This window comes from Triturus cristatus, chromosome 3_1, assembly GCF_964204655.1.
Source record: "Triturus cristatus chromosome 3_1, aTriCri1.1, whole genome shotgun sequence".
Lineage (NCBI taxonomy): Eukaryota > Metazoa > Chordata > Amphibia > Caudata > Salamandridae > Triturus > Triturus cristatus.
In genome coordinates, this window is record NC_140583.1 from 1169839549 (window position 1) to 1169860695 (window position 21147).

Sequence of the window (21147 nt, forward strand, 5' to 3'; positions counted from 1 at the left end):
CTGTCTGGGAGGCTGACCGGGTCGAGAAGGCTAGCGCCGGATAGATCACTGACCACATGAAGCTCACCGGTGTGGAGGTATGATTCCAATATGTTTGATACCAAACACAATATGTGTCTATGCAGCCATTTTTGAGATAGCATTTACCACGAGGTTATAATGCACCTCTACCAATATGTCTGGCTGAGTCACAGACAACCTGGGAGTTTGGTCTCTGAAGGCTGCTGAGAGGCTCTGCTCATGCAGGGCACTCTCTCACTAAAAACCCAGCACCCTGCCTTCAGGATTGATAAGGCCTGCTAAGTGTAGTGAACTATATATATAGGAAACCTATAGCTAAAGTAAGTGATGGAAGCACCATCTTACATAGGTTGCAGTGGCAGACCTGTAGTTCCATTTTGCATGGCCTCTCACGGGTAGCATAATATATGCTTCAGCCCATGGGAGGCCTCTAAGGGAACCTATGCCCTGGGTACATGGGTACCATATACTAGGGACTTATATGGGTACCCGAGTATCCAATCTGGAGTGTACCAAAGTACATGTGTAACAATTTAAAGGAGAAAGCAGATAGACAGGACTCTTGATTAGCAGGATCCCAGTTAGACTAGTCAAAAATAGTGCAATATCAAGCAAAAAGTGGGGGTAACCATGAAAAGCAGATCCTACTTTCCTACACCGTCATGCCTCTTTCAGCACTTCTCTTCTCTTTTCTGCATGTCTCTTGCCTCTTTCTCCACCTCTCTTTCCTCTTTCTGCACTTCTCACACCACCTTCTGCACTAATGTTGCTAATCTCTGCATTTCTCTTGCTTCCTTGTGCACCTCTCTTACTTCTTTCAGCACCCCTCTTGCCTTCTTCTGCACCCCTCTTACCTGTTTTTGCAACTCTCTTGACTCTTTCCACACTGCTCTTGATCCTTTCTGCACTTCTCTTGCATCTCTCTGCATGTCTGTTGCTTCTTTCTGCATCTCTCTTACCTATTTCACCACGTTTCTTAACTCTTTCTGCACCACTGTTGATTCTTTATGAACTTCACTTCTTTCTTTCTGGTCCTATCTAGCTTCTTTTTGCACCCATCTTGCCTCTTTCAGCACCATTCTTCTATCTTTCTGCACCTCTATTGCCAGGTTCTACTACTCTCTTGACTCTTTCTGCAGTTTTCTTAGATCTTTATGCACTTCTGTGGCTCCTTTCCTACACTTCTCTTCTCTCTTTCTGCACCCATCCTACCTCTTTCTGTACCTCTGTTGGTTCTTTCTGCACTTTCCTTGCTTCTTTGTTCATCCCTATTCCTTCTTTTTGCATCCCTCTTGCCTCTTTCTGCACCTTTCTTCCCTTTTTACTGTACCTCTCTTGCCTCTTTTTGCATCTGTCTTGCCTCTTTCTGCACTTGTCTTGCTACTTCCTGCACCACTGTTGCTTCTTTCTGCACTTCTTTTGCCTCTATCTCCATTTCTCATGCCTCTTTCTCACTTCTGTTTCTTCTTTCTGCACGTCTCTTTCTTCTTTCTGCACTACTCTTGCTTCTTTCTACAACTCTCTTGCCTCTTTCTGCACCAGTTTTCCCCTTTTCTGCACCTCTCTTTTCTCGTTGTGCACCTCCCTTGCCTCTATCTGCACTTCTGTTGCTTCTTTTTGTACCTCTGTTGCTTCTTTCTGTACTTTTGCTTCTTCTTTCTGTACTTCTCTTGCTTCTGTCTGCACCCATCTTACCTCTTTCTGCACTTTTCTTGATTCTTTCTGCACCCCTGTTGCTTATTTCTGCATTTCTCTTATCTCTTTATGTACCCCTCTTACATCTTTCTGAACCTCTGTTGCTTCTTTCTGCAATATTCTTGCTTCTTTGTGTACCTCTGTATCTTGTTTGTGCACCCATCTTACCTCTTTCTGAATCCCTCTTTCCTCTTTCTACAGCTCTCTTGCCTCTTTCTAAACTTCTCACACCTCTTTCTGCACCTCTGTTGCTTCTTTCTGCAACCATCTTGCCTCTTTCTATACTTCACTTGCTTCTTACTACTCCTCTGTTGTTTTTTTATGCAGTTCTCCTACCTCTTTCTGCCCCTCTGTTGCTCTTTCTGCATGTCTCTTGCTTCTTTCTGGCTTTTTTTCTTGTTTTTTTCTGCAGACCTCTTGCCTTTTTCTGCAGCCCTCTTCCCTCTTTCTGTTCCTCTCTCCCCTTTTTCTGCACCCCTCTTGCCTCTTTCTGTACCCCTCTTCCCTCTTTTTGCACTTCTCTTGACTCTTTCTGCACTTCTCTTGCCTTCGTCTGCACATCTGTTGCTTCTTTTTGCTATTCTCTTGTTTCCTTCTGCACCTCTCTTGCTTCTTTCTGTACACCTCTTGCCTATTTCTACACCCCTCCTCCCTCTTTCTGCATCTCTCTTCCCTTTTTCTGTGTCCGCCTTGCCTCTAACTGCACCCCTCTTCCCTATTTCTGTTCCTTTCTTGCCTCTTTGTGTACCTCAGTTGCTTCTTTCTGAAGTTCTCTTGTTTCTTTCTGTACCTCTCTTGTTTCTTTCTGAACCCTCTTTCCACTTTCTGCACACTTCTTCCCACTTTCTGTACCTCTCTTGCCTCTTTGTTTGCCTCTCTTGCCTGTTTCTGCACTTCTCTTGTCTCTTCCTGTACCTCTCTTGCGTCTTTGTGCACTTCTTTTGTCTTTCCTCCACTCCTCTTACCAGTGTTTGCACTTCTTTTGACTCTTTGTGCACTTCCTTTGCATATTTGTGTACTTTAATTGCCTCTTTCTCCACCTCTGTTGCTTTTTTCTGTACTTCTCTTGATTCTTTCTGATCCTTTCTTGGTTCTTTCTGCACCCATCTTTCATCTTTCTGCATCCCTTCTTTCTACACCTCTTCGCCTCTTTCTGCATCTCTTTTGCCTTTCTTTGTAGAGATCTTACCTCTTTTTTTACACGTCTGTGGCTTCTTTCAGCGCTTCTGTTGCCATGGTCTGCACCCCTCAAGCCTATTTCTGCACCTCTGTTGGTTTTTCCTGCACTTCTCTTGCTTCTTTTACACCTCTCTTGCTTCTTCTTTCACCCATCTTGACACTAACTGCACCCTCTTTCCTATTTTTGCACTTCTCTTGCTTCTTTGTGTACCTTTCTTGCTTATTTCTTGCTTCTTTCTGCACACCTCTTGCCTCTTTCTGCAGCCCTCTTTCCTCTTTCAGTAGATCTCTCCACTCTTTTGCCCGGGTCTTGCCTCTTTCCGCACCCCTCTTCCTGCACCCCTTTACCCTATTTCTACACCTCTCTTGCCTTTTTCTGTACCTCTCATGCCTCTTTCTACACTTCTTTTGCTTGTTTCTGCACCTCAGTTGCTTGTTTCTGCAGTTCTGTTGTTTCTTTCTGCACCTCTCTTGCTTCTTTCTGCATTCCTCTTTCTGTACCCTTCTTCTCTCTTTCTGTACCTCTCGTGTCTCTTTGTGCACCCCTCTTGCTTCTTTTTGCACCCTTATTCCATTTTTCTACACCTCTCTGGCCTCTTTCAGCACCTCTCTTACCTTTTCTGTACTTCTCATGCCTCTTTCTGCACCTTTGTTGCTTCTTTATGGACTTCTCTTGTTTGTTTCTGCACCTGTTGTGAGAAGTTGGCCTGGTATATGCTGTCCACTGATTAAAGTGGGCACCTTGCACCAGTTCAAACTTCACTTATGATTAAGTGTCGTTTGAACTGTCGTATTAATCTTGAAGGAATGTAAAGCAGCTTGTTTTACCAGAATATCACCTCCTATATTGACTAAATGAAAGGAGAACCACACAGTAGTTATATAAAAATATGTATTTATTAATATAACACTCTCTAGTATCCTGTACATGAGGATAGACCACAAAGCACACAATACAAGATTAATAGAAAATTTGTAAGTAGCACAATACAAAGTGGGCTCTAGCGGGAGACCAAACCATACACTAAAATAGTGGTATAACAACCACGACTCGGGTCAAGACAAGGACTAGAGCACGTAGAATCGCTGGGACCCCCAAGGAAACACCCAAGGTGAGTCGATAGGGACTCCACGGAGGACAAGTGCAATGTGATAACACGACCGCGGGCTCCGTGCAATTCTATGGGGAAGTCATGGTTGCAATTTTAAAGTTTAAGGACCCTTCTAGGAGGACTTCGAACAAACCTTTTAGAACTTAAGAGGTTGGAGAGCCACCCCACCCATGAATACCATAGTGTAGTGTAGTTCCTATTTCGCTAATAGGCTCTGCACATTGGAATAATATACCCTATAGATTTGGCATAGGACTGAGGTCAGTATGCCCCTATCGAGTATATTAAACTTAATTAATTTGTACCAGCTAACTCAGAGGCCACTAGAAACTCCTTGTAAACAAGAAGGGAGTAGTTTCTGGCAACCGCATAAACATGACAACTTTGTTTCCCTTTAGAATAGGAACACTCTCAGAATCGTGGAATCAACAGATAACAGTTTCACTCCGCTAATCGTACATGCTTAGTTTCTTCAGAGTTACACAGAAAGAATAGACGGGCGTTTCAATAAAAGGATTTATTGAACAGTCTTGTTTCTCGTGTAAGAGATATGAGCTAATAAAATTGTAAGACAGTATGCAAGATATATTATGTACAGCTTAAGCAGTAGGAAGAAATAATACTGCGCTAGCATTATCTTTTAGCTATGACACATAAATTCATATAAAAAGGAAATGAGAGGGACCCCTTGTACCAGACCAGGGGATTAGGGTACTACTGACAAGTAGAAATGAACTTCCCTTGGTGGAGAATTAAATTAAAGACTGGGTCTCTAAGATCCCAGCAAAGACTAAAGCCCATGTTTTAGAACTTGCACAATACTAAATTGGACCATTCAAAAATTAGATATTAAAAATATTTTATTAAAAATCAAGCAGTCATCACAGTTAAAAATAGACATATAGCTGTCTATACTCATATAGCAAATTCATGTACCATATACACATATATTTCACATACATTGAATGTAAACGTATTTCATTTGAAGACGATATTTGCAGAAAATATGGTAAAATCAACAGAAAAGAGGAAAATTTGCCTAACCTAGATTGAATGCACCAACAAACAGTTAACAGAGAGACAAATACAGACAGTACATTTTGTCATTAATTAACACATACGGGTTCAACACTTGCTTAGCTAGTCCTCGATACACTCTACTCATTTTATATCTATAGGATGAGCTGTTCTTCGGATTGTGCAAAGTACAGCGTCGACGCGTTTCTATGGTTCTATTTAAAATTCCTTCTTTCTCAAGACCAAAATATACGTCTCTCTTATTTTAGGCACTGATTGATTGCCGTTTACATTTCAATCCTGTGGGTAGATATAGTATATTAGTTCGCATATAGTTAAGCAATCAATCGTTCTCATATTGACCTTTCTATGTTATACATCGGTTACAAATCCCTCCATTGTAGTATTCCCTTTGATATACAGTTCACACAATCATTTAACCATATTAAAAAGAATATTTACTTTAGCATTGCACTTTTTCATTTTATCTACAACGTTCCACATTTGCCCTATTTTGTTCTATCAAATGGGCTAATCATGATATGTGTCTACTATATATCAGGGACTTACTCACATAGCAAGAAGATGAAAGAAATTACGAAGGAGTAAGCCCTAACCCCATACTAAATGGGTCAGTCACCATTATAGCCGTAAGTGAGGAAGGGGGGAATAAATCACCTTATTTCATCTCATTGTATCCTTGGTTCTGTTATTATAATAAGCATATCCTTGTCCCTTAGTTAGAGGAATCTATAGAACAATTGATTACAGATCAGCATTACTTACTGAGCATTTTAATCATACATCAAATTATAACTCCATTTTACCCTATCTGTACCTAAAAAAAAAACGTTCGTTTTATTCATTGGTCGCTGGGCAGTCCTGTTTTCATCTTCAATGTCCGACGTTAAAAAGTTATTTTTCCCTTCCCCACGACTTAGATCTAGGGATAGATGACTAATATTAATTCTATTTATTCTCTAATCTAAATATACTGACAGTTCATATAAATCATAACTTCCCTTAACCTATTTACCTGATCAAAGTCCTATGTTGTGTGTCACCTGTTCTTTATTCAGTTTGAGACACGAAGTTTTTTTTAATAAAACCGCCGTCCACTCATCTGGAGTCTTGAAATCTAAATCTATAAATAAATAAAAGACTATCATTAGTCATATTTTCCTCAATTGGTGTGGTGTTATTATTTATATAAATAAACAACCTAACCTCTCATAGGGAATGGATTTCTTAATGTTGTGTTGCCCTTTCTTGTTAATATATATAGATGGTAGTTTCCCTCAAGTCGAATATCTTTCACCTCCTTCTTGCAGAGTTTCTTTGAAATATAAGTAAAACAGAAAACCCCCGCTAGTTAGCGTTCGTTATCAATAGTACATCTCGACCCAGATCAGAGGTTTCCCCCTATGAGGAATTTCTACATCCATACCGTGTGGAAGGTTTTGTGTAGCCGTGAATCGTCCTCACGTTCTCCCAGCGCCAGTCTAAAAATACTCTCATTTCAAAGTTAAATACCCTTGATGCTGTTTCCTAATTGGCCAATCTTTTAGCTTGGATAATTACTAACACCTGTGCGCTGCGTCACGCGCGCTTGTTCCCTTAACCTAGGAAGTGTTTTCACTTTACGGTTGGTCAGATGTGAACACAAACAGGGATTTCACACACTGCCTCTATTAAACTGGAAACACTCGATTTAAACCGTTGATTCACCCTATGCTCTACTACGGGTGCCCCGGAAATGAACGCTCCAATCGACTTAGGTCCTCTCAATGCAGTATTGTTAGAACGCATGTAAACAAAAGCGATCATTTATTAAATAACAAATCGTCGCTTTTGCACCTGTTTTGTTCATTCGCATTTACGCATGCTGTTAGAAAATAATTTTTATATTTTTTACTTGATGTTTAAATTGAGGGTAATCTAGCTACATTTGCATAATTTTAGTCCCAACTGTCTCACAAAAAAAGGATTGTCTATTACATGTTCACAATGGATTTAAAAGTAATACCTCACACCCGATCATCATCAAAATCTTATTTCGTGTATTAACCAAAGGCAGTGTTACTGTAAGTACCATTTTTGGCTAATACTCGGCTGTTTACTGGTTCGCCACCAGTTTCATCCAATCTTCCCGGGTGTTCAGGCCTTTATCTATGGTATCTAAGTGGCACATGTACCATTGTTCCCTGATCTTTCTGATTGCATCCAGGTTACCTCCTCTCCTACTCACACTTACTTTTTCCAGTATAAACCAGTTGAACTGATTACACTGATGATTCTTTTTGGAGTAATGGTCTGTCAGAGGTGCATTTTCTTTCCAATTTTTCAACGCTGACTTGTGTTCCAAAAGTTTGAGACGCAATTCCCTACTGGTCTCGCCCACATACCCAAGACCACATGGGCAGACAAGCAGATATATTATACTTTTACTCCGACAGTTATTAAGTGTCCTTGCGATCAGAGTTTTACCGTTAAAGTTCAAATTCTTTGCTTCAATGCAATTTGGACAAATAGAGCAAGTACCACATTTGTAATTCCCTATTGCTTTATGATTGTGTAAGGTGGTTTTGAAAATTTCCATAGTTTTTTTTGTATGTTTTCACCAAAACATTTATTATGGTTTTGTTTCGCCTAAATGAAAAAAGTGGTTTAGTCAGAGGTGTTGGAAATCCATTATTAAGGATCTTCCAGTTACGATTAATTATGTTTTTTATTTTATTGCTTAAGCCTGAATACTGACTAACAAAGACAATTCTTTCTGCGGTTTTGTTCTTTTTCTCTTTATTGATATTTAAAAGATGGTCCCTATCATAGAACCTGGCGCGTTTTAAAGAATGGTCAATTAATCTTTTCGGATAGCCCCTATCTTTTAGTTTCTTTTCCATGCCTTCAGAATGGTGATAAAAGTCGGTAAGAGTTGTGCAATTACGACGTAACCTTAAAAATTCCCCAAAAGGAATATTATCCTTTTGTGATCGGGGATGGTTGCTTTCGTATTCCAGAAGAGTATTTTTATCTATAGGTTTCGAAAAAAGTTCAACCTCTAGCTGGCCTTGTGTATCTTTCAATCTAATATCTAAAAAGTCCACACTAGTATCACTAAACTTGGCTGTAAACCTCAAATTCACACTATTATCACTAAACTTGGCTGTAAACCTCAAATTTTCATCACCCAAGTTTAGCCACTCTAGAAACAGCATCAACTCCTCACTGGCACCATTCCAGATAAAAATAATATCATCTATGAAACGGTGCCAGTGAGAGACATTTTCATAGTACGGTGCCATCTCGTTGTAGATGTGCAAAATGACTTACGTAAAGGCAGGTCAGACTTGGGGCACAGGTGGCCCCCATACTGGTCCCCTTGATTTGTTTATATAATTCATCCGTGAATAAAAAAATATTATTTTTCAAAACCATCCTGATACAGCTCAAAATAAACTCCTGATTACCACCATTCAGGTCCTCTTCATCTAAGATAGACGACATCACCATTATTGTATCGTCCTGAGGAATATTTGTATACAGGGCTTTGATGTCCAGGGTGACCAGGAACTGTGTCACCCTGTCGAAACCCTGTCCCTCAAAGATCAAAATAGTATGGGCAGTATCTTTCAAATATGATTTTTGTTTTTGACCTATTGGTCTTAGAAAGTAGTCAGAATATTTGCTGAATGTCTCCAGAAGTGAGCCCAAACTACTCTCAATGGGTCTCATTGGTGGATTGACTAGATCTTTGTGTATTTTTGGTAACCCATAAATTGCGGGAATGATGGGGTTATTGTTAAAGAGGATCTTATGTTCATTATCGCAAATCCAATCTTCCTCTCTACCTTTATTAAAATAATACTGCACTAGCATTATCTTTTAGCTATGACACATAAATTCATATACATAAATAACAAAAGCTAAAAATGCGAGTACTCATGAGATGCTTCTCTAACTAGTTCTATCGCAGTGTACCTAACCTAAGTGTAGTACAAGGTAAGAAGTAGGTGATGTGTGCTATAGTATGGCATGCTAAGTTTAGTATGCCAAGTCTGATATGCCAAGAGTCCCTCTTGGTTTTAGTCACCTTGAGAATGAGAGAGGTGGGAATCTCTTTCCGAGTCTCGAACTCTAACACTCCGCGAAGGGAGTCAGGACACTGGAAGCTGGATTCTCTGCGAGCAGGGATGACAGCGTCTCTTGTCAGTGCATCAGGCCGCGACACGGGCTCCTCTAAAGTTGAGGACTCCTCCTACTTGCTTGGGCAAGGAAAGGTATATTTATACCCAGTAGGTGCCTTGAAATGTTAGCATTGATGTAAAGTCAAGCAGAGGAAGACATCAGGAATTAACCCTTAAGGAATAGCGGTTCAAGCATAATAAATGAGTTCATGGAGAAATCAATAATCCTGTGCTTGGGGAACTCCCAAGAGCTTAAGGGTCTAGTTTCTAAGAACTCATTGTCACGTTGGGGTGGACGGATGTAGGTGGCCATGCCTGTATTTGGATAGCATGGCTAATGCCTAAATAAGGACTGGGATCTTATGCCTATAGAGCAATGTGAATTGTGCCTATATAAGGACATGTATCCGGAAAACCTATATACGGACACCTAAAGCAGAATACAACACCCCCTTCACTTTCGAATGAACGATAATACTAAATGCTAAACATAAAATGCTAAACATTAAATTGAGTACTACATGTTGCTAAAACATTTGTAAAAGCATACTAAAAGAAGTTTTAAAAAACTGTTGCTAAACATGTAATGCAAAGGTACGGTACATTTTAAAGCAGTATTTCATTCTAAGCATATATCGGACATAAATGCAATAGGAGTGAATAGGAATATATACATATGATGAAATGGTTGACAAATATTCAAAAAATCAAAGCCATTTCATAACATGGTACTAAAAGGAAGTTGTGGTAAATAAGGTGACAATGTGTCCCTGGAAGTATTCAAAGAAGTCTGTTCTATATGAATAGTTCTACTGTAAGCAGATTGATTTGCCGTGTATTTTTAAATTCAGAAAAAAATCAATTTTAGGAAGGGTTCCAAGTTCTGTTCTGTTATGAAAATAAGGAGGCCAAATTCATTGCTTCCCTGGTACACTGTGAGCCGAATCAAAGTCAGCGTATGGGTCTGGAGAAAACATGAAATCATCAACTCTTGTAGACAAAAGATCGTCTACCGATGCCGGTGACAGTTGGAACACATCGTTTAGAAGGTTAACTGCACAGAGATGTGAAGCAACGCATTCAGCATGGGATGCCGCAGCAATGTTCGCGTGCGTTGTTACCTGTGTACCTGTTGATTCATCTCGTACCTCAGCAGCAGCAGGAAGCGTCTGTGAGATCTCAACAAATGCCGTCATTAGGATTGGCAGCCTCTGGGGAGAACACAGAGCATGGGCCGTTATTGGGTCCAGCAGAGTATCGATATCCGTTGGCATGACTGATGGGAGTGTTAGACATATATCTAGCACGCATCATTCTGCACCACAAAGCAGGCAGCATAGAACAGGTAAGATGCAATCTTGCCAGATTGGTCTAAATGACAGAAACCATGTTGTATTAAGTTCCCGTAGATGAGGTATGCCCAAAAGTTGCACTATGTGCTCACGGCACTTCCATTCTAGGAGCGCTTTCTCCAAGTTGCTGGGAGTGACGCCGGTGGATAGGCTTGCAATAGGGTAGCAGTAGGAATAGGAACAGGATTCCTGCAATGAGCGCTAGAACTAATGGTAGACCACCAAACAGCGAAAGCACGAAGTTTGGAATGATTCTGAGGACTGCCTGAAAAGGTGTTAACAGTCCTGAACATATGGTCTTAAATACATGTACAATCCCGTTCGTATCAGACATGTTTAAGATATGTCCCATCATTTCTACGAAATGTATAGGGCAGTTTGTACGTATTAGAGCCTGTATCTCAGCCGAAGTCCTTGCAATTTGTAGATCATATGTTTCTTTGGCCGAGGTCAAAGGCATGGTCTGTTGCAAAAGCATGGCTTTCATTCTGCTTAAAGTATCAAAACGTATAAAAAAACATTCAATGAAGGCCATAGAGGCGACTCACTGACTGTGTCTATTTGGGGGAACAATACTTGCATACAACAAGTAACCCTGGAGCTAACCATTACCAGATATGGGATTCCTGGCAACATGCCACAGCAACTTTGATCATTCAACATGAGGTAACTCCTGTTAGAAAGTTGAACAAACATTGGATTAATCACAGCAGTTGGTGTACCCTGCAGGTGGCAGGACAAGTTTGCCACAGAACCATTGCAAGCCCCGTATAAAGAAATGTCCTGATACATGAGAGATCTGTTCAGTGCACTTTCACAGTGTGTACCGCTTAGAAACATTTCACGACCCCCACTCCAACATCTGCATTTGTAAGGTAAAACCCAGAATGTCTTAATGTTTTCTTTACCCAACCTTTCATATTTGCCTGCTTGCATTTGTTTGAGGCAATACTGAAAATGAAAAGTAGTGACAGGAAGAGTTCTTTCCCCATGGATAAGCAATTCTGTAGCTAGTTTTTCTGCTACCATAAATGGTAATTTTTCCAGTTTTTCAATGCTCAGCACTGTATACTTTTCTCCCCTTCGTGCCAATTTGATCTGTTTATCCGTGAGATTGTATTCTGAAAACAGAGACGACGTGTTGATAAAATGCCAAGGCACATAGCCTGCATGCAAGGATTGCAGCGTCCAGCCTAATAACATAATAGAACGTAACTGAGATTGGCCTTGTTGTAACATGGCTAAATCTTGTTCCAGTATGTCAGTAGCAGAGGATACAATGTTGTCCAGTGAATATATTCTGGATGACAAAGTTCTTAACCCATTGTCGACCACAGTGAGAGATTTCTCTAAGTTAATACGATCAAGCTCACGTATTCTTTCTGCAGCCTCTGCCTGTGAAACCTCCCATATTTCATTATAAGTAGCATAAATGCCAGCATATATGAAACGTTTTTGACACGGTTTTCTCGGTCCTAGCAAGAAATTCCCACGGTCTGCGTCTTCTTTAAGTAAAGATAAGTGTTGTTTCACATCCTCGAGTGTAGATTTTTGTAGCCAGTCGAGGCACAATTTTCCTACACTGTATGTTGTTACTACCCCCGGATGCTGTCGTTTAACATAACGTGGGTCTGGCCTATGGATAGTAAAGCCCTGTCTTCCATTCAGGACTTTTTCTTGACAGATGTTTGTGTCTGTGGGCCAGAGCAACCATTTTTCCAAATCAGGATCTGATCTGTTGGTTTGTAATATTGTGTCTACTGTGACCGCTCCCTGTGTAGTGCTATTGCTTGCAGGTGTTGGTACAGAAGGTGTGTTCATGTCTTTGATCTTGGCTAATCCAAGGCAAGACATTTGTTGCACAGTGTCATTCAAAAACATTATTTGCTGAGGGATGATACAGGCTCTAAACAAAGCTTTTATCCCCTGCTCTTGCCAATCTTCAGAACCCCAGACAGATTTTGTGTTGATTGTGTCTTTCCAAAAGTCAAACCCTTGTCTAGACAGTTGGGCAATAAAGGCTGCAGAATTAATCTGTTTTGTATTTGTTAACATACTTTTCTGTCCTGTTTTGTTTACATTTCTATAGAAGAATGTTTCTGGATCAGATGTATTATACCCTGAAAAATATGGAAACTTATTTGCAAAAGTTTTTGAACTACCCTTTGGTGGTGTAGGACAATGTTCCCATTGGTTAAACATAAACACATTTCTATGTGTTGCAGATTTATGCAAGAAATGATGACCATAGTGGTTGTAACAATAAAGCTGTTCGTAGTCTGATGAACCCTCTAAGTTTTCATTGTTAGAGAACGCAGCAGACCTTTCTAGATCAGACATCATGTTATTAACAGTCTCAAAGTCCCAATCATCAGAATAGGTACTGGAGGTAATAAAGTCACTTAATGATTTTTTAAATAAATGTGGAATCTTCAAAAGTTCTGTCGGGCCGAATAAGTCGAAATCGGTTTTGTCCCAAACTGTACCATCGTTTATAAGAACGGTTGTGATGTTCTCTGCTGACAAGTCTCTTGCTTCACGATGGGAAGATTGATGTGGTTGTAAAAGTAAGTTCACATTTTTACTTTCAGTGTCCAAACGAATGTATCTGCCATTCAAAAGCACTCTAAGAGTCATTACCAAAGCTAGCTAAAGCAGAAAGAAAAATATTCCAGAAATAATCCATACTTCAATCCATGGTGAAACCAGATAAGTGTCTTTCAGAAAACTAAAAAAGTCTTGTACTTGTTTTTTGAAAATTTTGAAGGCTGGCGTCGTTTCAGGCTCACTTGGATCCTCAGAAAACGTATCACATTTAATGAAGTAGCCAGAAGCAGTTCGGTCAATTGTTGGAATTACATCAAGATTTGTTGAAATCGCTGGAACCAGTTGATCACATGTTACGTTGGTGAAGACAGGTATATCTGGACGAACTGTTACTTGAGTTTCAAGAGGGATGAGTTCCATTGTATTGTTACTTAGACCTTCATCTCTTACTGCTGAATTCTCGATGGTTATGAGTCTTTCAGTCGGATCCTCTTGGATAGCAGCGAGAGGAGGGCGTCTGCTACTAGGTTGGAGTTCACAAGGCCTACTATTTAGTATCGGCCACATAGTGTGGTTTGATGAGGTCGATTGACACAAATCTTTTCTCCTTTTTTCCAGCAAGGGGCGACAGAAGTACTGTTCTTGTTCCGTGGACGGCTAGGACAGGTACTGGTTGTCTGTAAGAAGGTCCACATTTCTTTTTGTCCGCAATCTTCTCTCTGACTAGATCCCCAACTTTTGGGAACCAGTCAGGCCTTGCTGGGACTGCTGGTTTTCCCCCAGTGATGGTTGGCTTGAGGAACACGTTGCTTGGTTTCGTTCTTAGTTCATTTAGATCCTGTAAAATAGCCAAGCGATCTTCGATATCAAAGGGTTTAGTTTCCACCACTGTGCCTTTACATTCGAGAACAGGAACCCACATTCTTGTCCCAATAGGACCTCATATGGAGTGACCCCCCCAGAGAATTTCTTGGCAAATTATTTAATGAGCATTGGACCCCATAAAGATGTTTGACCCACCCATCACCCGAACCTAATACTCTAGCTGTTATAGACTGCTTTATGTCCCGGTTTTTCCTTTCCACAATAGAATTTCCCTCAGGATGAAACGGAGAGGAGTACCGCAATGCTACGCCCAACCTGGCAATGGCTTCTTTGTAAGCCCGAGAGCTAAACGCAGGGCCCTGGTCCGAATGTAGTGTGCCAATTGCGTATGTGCCAAAAAAGACTCACAAACAGCTCGAACGTCAGCCGAGCACTGAGACCACATCCATAGGAACCTTGACTTAGTGTTTGTGGGAATGCATTTGTCATAAAGGACACCTGCGTGTAGATAGTCTAATGCTGTCTAACAATGGTGTCTGTACTGGGCAGACTACTTCGTAGTCTGGTGTCTGATGGCGTTCTGCACTACGCTGTCTATTGCAGTCTGTGCAGTCATCAATGAAGATGTGAATCAGTGTATTCATTCCAGGCCACCAGTACATCTCTTTTAATGTTAATATAGTTTCAGAGATCCCCTGATGTGACAGATCCATCCTTACATTGATGTACTTTTTAATGAAATGTTTTTATGTGATACTGTGCTTAATAAATAGTTAATGCCAATATATGAATTTTTTTGGTTTTTAATAATTGTTGTGTTGACATTCCGATATTAAATAACTGTTATGTTTTTTTCATGTTTTTTTCATATTTGTACCTCAATGAGCACTAGCACTTGTTAAACGTTTACGATCTATCATCATTGAATTTAGGGTACCTCCCTTGTTTTTTCCTTACATGTTTCAATCACGCCTTGGTATTCAAGTTGATCTAAGATCTCCCTGACCTGTTTTTTAGCTTCTTGCTTTATTGGGTACTGCCTTTGTGCAATAGGTTGATTTTTTTAGCTGTATTTTGTGGTGAGGTGAGTCCTCATCCCATCCTACATGATTTTTGTATAATGCTGGGGCCTGGGCTACTGCCCATATCCTGGCATAAGTATATTTTAGGTGAATTGGAATATGGTTGGAGAATGCTGGCATAATGATGTCCTCGCCATGTGGGCACTCCCTAACAAATTCTGGTGGCCAGTCCTGTTCTGCTAGAAGTATATCATAACCCCTTAAAGTTTCTCCCAAAAGAGTGCTTTCACTTTTCTTTTTATATCTCCTTACATTCGGAGTGTTATTTCATATAACTTTTGTGGATTACTAACCCTGGTGTCTACAGTCTCTACTGTGATGTACTCATTCAAGTCCACTATCTCCAGAAGTTCCTTCAGGTTCTGGCGAGCTATTGTTACTTCTGCTGCACTGTCCAGCATTGTTTGAGCCCATTATCCATTCTTGAGCTGTGTTCTCAGCATTCTCGGCATGTCTGATCTTCAGACCTGCTACCTTATTTTTGGTGAATTGAGGTTTTGATTTATTTTTCTGAACGTGTTGATCGTCTTTAGACTTCACGCGTTATTCTTTGTGATCTTACTGTCCTCTTCTTTCTGAAAATACGAGAGGAACGTGTATCAGTATCTTGATACCTGTTAGGCTCTTTTAAATCATCTTTATTCCTGAGGTTATACCTCCTTACAGAGGGCTCCTTTTGATGAGACCTACCTCGGGATTAAGAACGTGTCACTTTTTGATTTTGTTTATTAGTTTCCCACTTCTTTTTAGAAGATGTAGGATTTTGAATATTAGACTCCTTCTCAGGACCTTCAGACAGTTTTGGCTATAACGGTTTTCCACCCAAACTGTCTCTGCCTAATTCTGCATAAGATTTTTCTGGGTAGTTCATGTTGATGTTCTGTCACATCAAATTCCCTTAAGCGTTGGCGGATCACCACTAATGCTGCCTCCCCTTTAATATTAGATAATATTAGTGTTGAGACCTGGTCGAAGTTTTCAGTAATTTCATACCTAAATTCAGAGCAGGCTCTGTCTCGTATTCGTTTTGAATTTGTTTCAGGGCATCTGGTATTACTACAATTGATGGAACACCATGTTGTTTTAGTATAGAGGGCAGCAAAGACTGTGCCCCAAGTGGTGCAGTCCTCCAGTTGTGGTGTGAACCCCATTGGCAAACAGATTGTTAAGATTCTATGTTTCTCGTAAGGGCTAGTATTTGGAAATACTGCTTGGATTTGAGTAATTTTTTGAGCTTTCCAGAATGGAATTTGTTCACGTTTTGTGGGCATTTTACCCATGACTGCTTGTAAAGTCTGTGGAGTAATTTTTTTGCGTATAGCCTTGTTGAGGGGTTTGATTTGGAATGGTTATTGGTGGTTGGACTGTGAAAGTCCGAATGACTTATTGGACTAATTGTCTGTACATTTTAATTAACTCTTGTAGTTGGGGGAGTAATTCCTCGTCTGACATTTCTTCGATGTCAGGATGAGGTGTGTAGCCTGCTAAAATCGGCCATGTTGCTCCTGGTCTACCTAGTGGACCAAGCCTGGTAATATTTTTGTGATGTTATAGGACGCCTTTAAAACATAGATGCTCCTGGTATGTGAGTGGAATTTCAATATCCTCAAAAGGAATATATTCCTCAGGTGGTTCATCTTCTTTAAAGAAGTGAAATACTTTTGTTACTGGATTTGATTCAGGGAATACAATCCATGAATAGAATACCATTGTCTGAAAGGATTCGTTTGCCTCTATCATGAAAACTGCTCTACCACCTCTTGGTGTTAGGCCGTGTTTTTATAAGTTTTAGAGTGATGGCTCTCCTTAAGTTTGAAGGGATGTTTATAACACCCTCATCGGTTTCATTTAAACCTCTAAAATTAAAAGCTGTTAGGACTGGGTCAGCCGCAGCTACACTGTTCTCAGTGTTAGCATCCCCGTTCAGGGACATTGTTTTTGAAAAATGTAGAACAAGTTTCAAGGGAACAAAGATAAGGTGCACAATATTTTTGGAACACTGTATCCTTCAACGTTGAACAAACCAAACAGCTAATATATAGGATTTTAGTCCTATTCAGCTTTGGCGGATACGTAACCCTACCCACTCCAGACGTCTTATGGAGTATGTGAGTAAGGATCTCTGACAAAAGCATGACTGAGTTACTCAGTATCTAGCATTAAATTAGTGCCTTACCAAACATTGGGCGCCATGTAGTGTAGTTCCTATTTCCCTAATAGGCTCTGCGCAGTGGAATAATATACCCTATAGATTTAGCATAGGACTGAGGTCAGTATGCCCCTATCGAGTAAACTTAATTAATTTGTACCAGCTAACTCACAGGCCACTAGAAACTCCTTGTAAACAAGAAGGGAGTAGTTTCTGGCAACCGCACAAACATGACAACTTTGTTTCCCTTTAGAATCGGAAAACTCTCAGAATCGTGGAAACAACCGATAACAGTTTCACCCAGCTAATCGTGCACGCTTAGTTTCTTCAGAGTTACACAGAAAGAAAAGACGGGCGTTTCAATAAAAGGATTTATTGAACAGTCTTGTTTCTCGTGTAAGAGATATGAGCTGTTACCATCGTAAGACAGTATGCAAGATATATTATGTACAGCATAAGCAGTAGGAAAAAATACTACTGCACTAGCATTATCTTTTAGCTATGACACATATATTCATATACATGAAGAACATAAGCTAAAAATGCAAGTACTCATGAGATGCTTCTCTAACTAGTTCTACCCCAGTGTACCTAACCTAAGTGTAGTACAAGGTAAGAAGTAGGTGATGTATGCTATAGTACGGTATGCTAAGTTTAGTATGCCAAGTCTGATATGCCAAGAATCCCTCTAGGTTCTAGTCAGCTCGATACCTTGAGAATGAGAGAGGTGGGAATCTCTTTCCGGGTCTCGAACTCTAACACTCTGCGAAGGGAGTCAGGACACTGGAAGCTGGATTCTCTGGGAGCAGGGATGACAGCGTCTCTTGTCAGTGCATCAGGCCAGGACATGGGCTCCTCTAAATTCGAGGTCTCCTCCTACTTGCTTGGGCAAGGAATGGCATATATATATACCCGGTAGGTGCCTTGGAATGTTAGTATTGACGTAAAGTCGGGCAGAGGAAGACGTCACGAATAAACCCTTAAGGAATAGCGGTTCATGCATAATAAATGAGTTCTTGGAGAAATCAATAATCCCGTGCTAGGGGAACTCCCAAGAGCTTAAGGGTCTGGTTTCTAAGAACTCGTTGGGACGTTGGATTTGACGGATGTAGGTGACCATGTCTGTATTTGGATACCATGGCTAATGCCTAAATAAGGACTGGGATCTTATGCTTATATAAGGGCAATGCGAATTGTGCCAATATAAGGACATGTATCAGGGAAACCTATATACGGACACCTAAAGTGAAATACAACAGTAGTACCTGAGTTACCTATCCCAGAGGAGACGGGTGCGTAGGGCTGGAGTGGTGTCGGAAACCGTCGTCATTCTCATTGGAGGGCTGTGAAGAAGTACTGCTGCCATGAAGGTGAAAATGGTCCAGTGGAATCAAAGCCTGGATTCTGGAAGGAAGGAACCTGAAAGCTGAGGGGACAGAGTCTGGGTCACTTCAGAGTGCCCAGGAGCTAGGTAGACGAATGCCCACTAAAGTCAGGTGCTTCAGGTGCTAAGAAGGGATGCTTGACTCTGCAGCCACGAGGACAAGGAGACATGGATGATGACCAGGAGCCAAAGGTGAGCTGCCCAACAATGGATGTCAAGTGCTGAGGGGTAACTGTCCGGCTGGAGCACCAATAAGCCTTGGCAATGTAACCCACGCAGGAAGGTCAAGAAGGTTACGGTGTAGACCAGCAAGGTCCAGGGGACTCACCAAGCAATGGAGAGTCAGGGCACATCTTGAGAAACCAGGAAAGCCCAACAGAGATCAAGATGACCCTCAGGAGGACACACAGGCCGAATGGCCAGGAGTCGCAAGGAGACCATGAACAAGATTGCAAAGTACAAGCCCACGGAGCACTCAGTGTGAGGAGGCCAGAATTATTTGGTGCAAATACTGCTCAGGGTTAGGAGTACATGGAGTCCAATGCATAAGCTCAGGAATGCGGTGCACAGGTGTTCGGGATATGCAGTAACCACAAAGGAAACTGGCCTCTAACTTGCTGAGAAGGCAGATAAACCTCAGAGACATTCAGAAACCCAAAACCTGTGTTGCAGAAATCTTTGGAGTCCACAGAAGCTCAGGAGCAGCATACTGGTCAGTTGTGTCAAGGTGCCTGCCAATGCAGGGGAGTGACTCCTTCACTCCAAGGGAGATTATTCAGTTGCCCTTAGTGCACCACAGGTCCTGCATGGAGCCTGTGTGGAGTAAGGGCACAGACAAAGCTTTGGACGAGAGGGAGACGAAGTCAGGCACAGTCGAAGTCCAGAGTGTCCAGACAGTCGAAGGTCAGTGGTTTCTTCTTGTAGCATCTTGTCCATGTAAAAATCTAAAGTCTTTCAGCCAGGTAAGCCCGTTTTTACCCACTGGAGTGGGTTGGACAGATTCAGGGGATCCTCCTAGGGGAGTGTCAGGACATAGGGGTGGTTACACCCATGTCATTTGTCCAGTTTTGCACCAGAGAGCAGGAGCCAATGGCTACCAGGACTGGTTTGGACTGGACTATGCACAAGGATACCAAGAGTGCCCCAAATGCAGACTTTCAGGCACTCTCAGAGTGCACTCGCTCAGCCCCAATACACTAAATCCTGTCTGGGAGGTGGTCACACCTCCCTGTGACAGGATGCCTATTGTGCTGCCTTCCTTTGCTCGAGCTTGGCTCAGCAGAAGGAGGTCAGAAATGTGTATCTGGTTGGCAGCATCCATTTTGTGCTGGCCGGGTCGAGAAGTCTGGCACCGGATAGACCAGTGACCCCACGAAGCTCACTTCAGAAGGGTGGAATTATACCTCCAACACCAGTTACCAGTATGGAGGTATGATTCCAAGGTGTTTGATACCAAACACGATATGTTTCCAAACAGCAATTTTCAAGATAGCATTTACCACAAGGTTCTAATGTACCTAATGTACCTATATGTCCGGCTGAGTCACAGACAACCTGGAAGTATGGTCTCCGAAGGCTGCTGAGAGGCTCTGCTCATACAGAGGCACCCTCTCACTAAAAACCCAGCACCCTGTCTTCAGGATTGATAAGGCCTGCTATAGGGGTGGCACATACGTTTTAAGTGTAGTGACCTATAGGTATAGTAAACCTATGTCTAAAGTAAGTGGTGGAAGCACCATCTTACATAGGTTGCAGTAGCAGACCTGTAGTTCCATTTTGCATGGCCTCTCATGGGTGGCATAATACATGCTTCAGCCCATGGGAGGCCTCTGGGGTACCCATGCCCTGGGTACATGGGTACCATATCCTAGGGACTTATAAGGGTACCCCAGTATACAATCTGGAGTGTACCAAATTACATGTGTAACAAATTAAAGGAGAAAGCAGATAGACTGGGGTCTAGATTAGCAGGATCCCAGTCAGACTGGTCAAAAACAGTGCAACATCAAGAAAAAAGTGGGGGTAACCATAAAAAGCAGATCCTACTTTCCTACACAGCCATGCCTCTTTCAGCACTTCTCTTCTCTTATCTGCAGGTCTCTTTCTCCACCTCACTTTCCTCTTTCTGCACTTCTCAAACCTCTTTCGGCACTTCTGTTGATACTTTCTGCACTTCTCTTGCTTCCTTGTGCACCTGTCTTACTTCTTTCAGCACCCCTCTTGCCTTTTTCTGCACGCCTCTTACCTGTTTTTGTATCTCTCTTGACTTTCCACACTGCTCTTGCTCCTTTCTGCATTTCTCTTGCCTCTCTCTGCATGTGTGTTGCTTCTTTCGGCATCTCTCTTACCTCTTTCATCACTTTTCCTAACTCTTTCTGCACCACTGTTGCTATTTTCTACACTTCACTTCCTTCTTTCTGATTCTATCTTGCTTCTTTTTGCACCCATCTTGCCTCTTTCAGCACCATTCTTCCTTATTTCTGCACCTATCTTGCGATGTTCTACTACTCTCTTGACTCTTTCTACAGTTATCTTAGATATTTATGTACTTCTGTTGCTCCTTGTGAGAAGTTGGCCTGGTATATGCTGTCCACTAG

General features: G+C 41.4%; 1 protein-coding gene and 1 long non-coding RNA gene across 7 annotated transcripts in view; one reads left to right on the plus strand and one right to left on the minus strand.

The window, feature by feature from the left end:
* HEPACAM (hepatic and glial cell adhesion molecule) overlaps window positions 1-21147 on the plus strand; it is a 1886975-nt gene that overhangs the window by 348729 nt on the left and 1517099 nt on the right. The gene's annotated exons all lie outside the window — the stretch shown is intronic.
* Window positions 4850-6650, minus strand: LOC146861722 (uncharacterized). Of its 3 annotated transcripts, XR_014979302.1 has the most exons (5): window positions 6472-6601; window positions 6252-6360; window positions 6061-6168; window positions 5863-5967; window positions 4850-5774 (listed from the first exon to the last, which is right to left on the minus strand). It is a non-coding gene; the product is annotated as an uncharacterized LOC146861722 (long non-coding RNA). The 3 variants fall into 3 exon arrangements; XR_014979300.1 differs by lacking the exon at window positions 5863-5967 and having other exon boundaries at window positions 4850-5324; window positions 6472-6650; XR_014979301.1 differs by having other exon boundaries at window positions 4850-5967; window positions 6472-6600.